Source organism: Vulpes vulpes, unplaced genomic scaffold (assembly GCF_048418805.1).
Source record: "Vulpes vulpes isolate BD-2025 unplaced genomic scaffold, VulVul3 u000000694, whole genome shotgun sequence".
Lineage (NCBI taxonomy): Eukaryota > Metazoa > Chordata > Mammalia > Carnivora > Canidae > Vulpes > Vulpes vulpes.
The window spans coordinates 158,075-162,500 of NW_027325755.1; positions in this window are offsets into that span (position 1 = coordinate 158,075).

A 4,426-nucleotide genomic window follows, 5' to 3' on the forward strand; every position below is an offset into this window, starting at 1 on the left:
AACCAAAAACAAATCTCAAAAATCTCCTTCAGAAATCCCTTCTATAATTTCTTTTTCCGTTCCGTCAGTCTTTTTTTTTTTTTTTAATTATTTATTTTTGATAGTCATACAGAGAGAGAGAGAGAGAGAGAGGCAGAGACACAGGCAGAGGGAGAAGCAGGCTCCATGCACCAGGAGCCCGACGTGGGATTCCGATCCCGGGCCTCCAGGATCGCGCCCTGGGCCAAAGGCAGGCGCCAAACCGCTGCGCCACCCAGGGATCCCCCGTTCCGTGAGTCTTAAGTGTTCTTTCTCTAAATAGCTGGGCTTTGGGACGCCCGTGTGCCTCAGCCTTTGATCGTCTGGCTTGGGCTCAGGACGTGATCCCAGACTCCTGGGACTGAGTCCCATATCAGGGTCCTCGCATGGAGCCTGCTTCCCTTGTGTCTGCCTGTCCCTGTGTCTCTCATCTCATGAATAAGTAAATAAAATCTTAAAAAAAAAAAAAAAAAAAAAAAAAAGCCAGAGTCATTTCAGGACAGATTCATTTTCTTTAACCACCACCACCACCACCACCACCACCCGCATTTTCTACATGTCTCCTACTATCTCACACACAGAGGTTGTTTTCCTTGTCGTTAACCAGTAGTCTCGATTCCATGTGGCAATTTTTAAAAATTGTACTTATTTTACACTTTTTGAGCGAGGAGCGAGGAGAGAGGAGAGAGAGAGAGAGAGAGAGAGAGAGAGAGAGAGAGCACTTTGTGAAGGGGGAAGGGAGAGAGAGAGACAGAGACAGAGACATAGGCAGAAGCAGGCTCCCCACAGGGAGCCAGATGTGGAAATGGGTCCGGACTCGGACACTCCCCCCCCCCCCCCCCCCCCGCCGCCCCAGAATTGGGCCCTGACCCAAAGGCCGATGCTCAACCCCTCAACCACTGAGCCACCCAGGCGGCAGACTGTTAACTCCTAGAAACCTCAGTCTCTGGTGAAAAGCCAGTAGGAACCACGGGCACATTGCCTATCATACCAGAAATCCTTAGATTGTCAAATGGATGAATACATGTGATAGTTTTTAGAAACACGTGTGTGTGTGTGTGTGTGTGTGTGTGTGTGTGTGTGTGTGTGTGTATGCGTATGTATTGTTGGGCTGGCTGAGAGACAGGGGCACCCAAAATGGCGGACATCTCAAACTGGGTCAAAATGGCTGATCTTCCCGTCAAAGCAGCAGCCCTGACCACCACATCATCTCCAGTAAGTCGAAGCCTAGATGGGAAACCGAAACTTTCCATCCAGGACTTTCCAGCCAGGAACCACCCCCACCCCCTCCCCCGATACTACCCCACCCCACCCCCCCAGCCAATCACCTAAGGGCACAGTGTTCCCTTGTCTAATTTGGCAAGGGACCCACCCGGATCCAGAGCCGGAACCAAGAAGGCTTAAAAACCCCCACAGTCCCCAACCCCGCGCGACTTCCCTGTCTCTGGCCACCTCTCCGAGTCATGGAACCTCGCCCAGGAGCGCTCCCCATTAAAGCACTCTCGAACCTACTGCCTGGCTCTGCTGGTTTTCTGTTATTTCTCCGCTGTTCATTTTGTAAAAACCTAACATGTAGGACACAAATTTTTTTTTTTTTTAAGATTTAGTGTGTGTGTGTGTGTGTGTGTGTGTGTGTGTGTGTGAGAGAGAGAGAGAGAGAGAGAGAGAGAGGCAAAGACAGAGGGAGAAGCAGGCTCCAATGCAGGGAGCTTGACGTGGGACTCGATCCCGGGACTCCAGGATCACGCCCTGGGCTGAAGGTGGCACTAAAACGCTGAGCCACACGGGCTGCCCTGTATGATACAATTGTTAAGGAAGCACGAAACAGGGGATCCCTGGGTGGCTCAGCGGTTTAGCACCTGCCTTCGGCCCAGGGCGTGATCCTGGAGTCCCGGGATCGAGTCCTACATCGGGGGTTCCTGCAGGGAGCCCGCTTCTCCCTCTGCCTGTGTCTCTGCCTGTGTGTGTGTGTGTGTGTGTGTATGTATGTCTCATGAATTGTGAATTAAAATTTAAAAAAAAGAGGAAGGAAAAAAGAAGCAAACAAACCTGAAACACGTTTACTAACACACCCAGGTATCGGCAGGTTTCCTGAATCAGACAAAAGAGAAACACAAAAACTGAGGTGGGGGGGAGGGGGGGAAGGAAGAAAAGGGCAAGGGGTGGAGGAGGAAAACACAACACCACCAAACAAAAAAAACCACCTTGGGTGTCTCATTGACTCACACTCTAGTATTTTACCTTCTGTTGGAAAGACAGACGCCAGGTATCCGGTGAACTGAACCCAATTTATCAATTAAGCTAGTTACACCTTCAAAGTTCCAGGTCACCAAAGATTTGGGAAGGTATTGTAAAAGTTTAACCTATAGACCTTTTTTCATCTTTCTTTCTTTCTTTCTTTCTTTCTTTCTTTCTTTCTTTCTTTCTTTCTTTCTTTCTTTCTTTCTTTTACCTGCTTGCTCGTAACAAGGAAAAGTACACGAGACAGACAAAATCGATCATTTGGAGTAGTTTCCGTGGACAAATCCTCAGAGGCACAACTTAACTAATCCGTTGAGTTCACAGCAAAAGTTGAGTACGCCCGTCCCTCGGGGCCTGGACCCTCGGGCATCCATCCGGGTCGGTCCCGGTGGAACAAGGGGATAAGTAGTTCTCCTTTTCTTTGCTGTGCCTGTGGGGTCTAACAAGACACCACAGTGTCTTGTTTCTTTGTAATGAGGTGGCGGAGGGGTGTATCTCGATCACCACCATTCCAGGGCCCACAAACTGTGACGGGAGCACAGCGCATCCCACCGCCCACCCCAACCCCAACGGCGGCGGGGGTGGGGGTGGGGGTGGGTGGGGGCAAAGCTGGTCATCCGTATGAAGTGTGACGGTGATAGCTCCCAGGACACGTCTTTTTACAGGAAACCCACAGGGACCGCGGATACGCAGAGATGACTGAGGCCGATGTCAATCCGAAGGCCTACCCCGTGGCAGATGCCCACCTCACCAAGAAACTCCTGGACGCTTGTTCAGCAGTCCTGTAACTACAAGCAGCTTCGGAAAGGAGCTCACGGAGCCACCAAAACCCTCCACGGAGGCATCCCTGAGTTCATCCTGATGGCTGGCTGCAGACGCCGAGCCCCTGGAGGTCATCCCACACCTTCCGCTGCCTGCCGCGCCGCGCCACGTGAAGAGAAGAACGTGCCCTACGGGTGTGTTCGTGCGCTCCAAGCAGGCCCTCGGGCGGGCGGGCCTGCGGGGTGTCCGGGTGTCCTAGTGTCATTTGCCAATACGCTCCTGCCGTCTGCTTCGGTAACGTGACGTCGTTCCCCTTCCCCCCCCAAATCCCAACCCATGCCCCTGAGGGTGGCAGGGCAGCAGCGTACCAAAGAGATGTGCTGCAGAATTCGAGGCTACCTGGGTGAGTCAGACAGGCGGCAGCTGACGTAAGGAGTTGAGAAGTGGCTAGGGAAAAAAAAAGAAAAGAAAAAGAAAGAAAGAAAGAAAGAAAGAAAGAAAGAAAGAAAGAAAGAAAAGAAAGAAAGAAAGAGAGGTCCACTGATGATGCCGGAATGAAGTCTGAGCAAGTCACGGAGACGTGACCGGAAGCTACAGCAGAGACCTCGGAATCAAGGAAACATGCTCTCTGGTGAATGGAGTCGTCTTTCACGGACGCTCGGTACCAGGTCTGAGAGGCCTTACGCCTGTTTCCTGCCAGAATCGGATCAGATGTATGTATCCTTTATCACATCAGACGGACAGTGCCAGCCTGTCATTCTGGTGAGCATCCTAATAAAGAAATATCTTCAAACTCCACCGCACCCCCCCTCCAAAAAATAAAGGAAACCAACAACCATGCATTGGCTCCAAAGGCGTAGATGTCGCCCCAGCCGCCCCCCCCCCCCCCGCCGCCCCGCGTCCTCTAAAAACTCAATCTATGTGTTCCCCACTCCCACTGTCAGGCTCCCGTGGTGGCCCAATGGCTCGGGTGATTTTTGCTCCTTACAGGGGGGCGGCGGGATGAGGAGGGGGGGCGGCGATGGCGTTGGAGGCACCCGGGATGATGGCAGAGGAGTTGACCACTCCATCCACAGGAGTGTTGCAGAAACGGGGGGGGGGGTGCGGGGGCCGCGGGGGAGGCGGAGGCGCAGAGGCGGCAAGGCAGTCCCCGCCCCCGCCAGGACTGAGACAGATTTAAAGGTTTTTATTTTTTTCCTTTTTTTTTTTTTTTAAGGATTTCTTTATTTACTCCTGAGAGACACAGAGAGAGGCGGACTGAGACAGATTTAAAGGTTTTTATTTTTTTCCTTTTTTTTTTTTTTTTTAAGGATTTCTTTATTTACTCCTGAGAGACACAGAGAGAGGCAGACAGAGACACAGGCAGAGGGAGAAGCAGGCTCCCCGCAGGCAGGGAACCGGATGC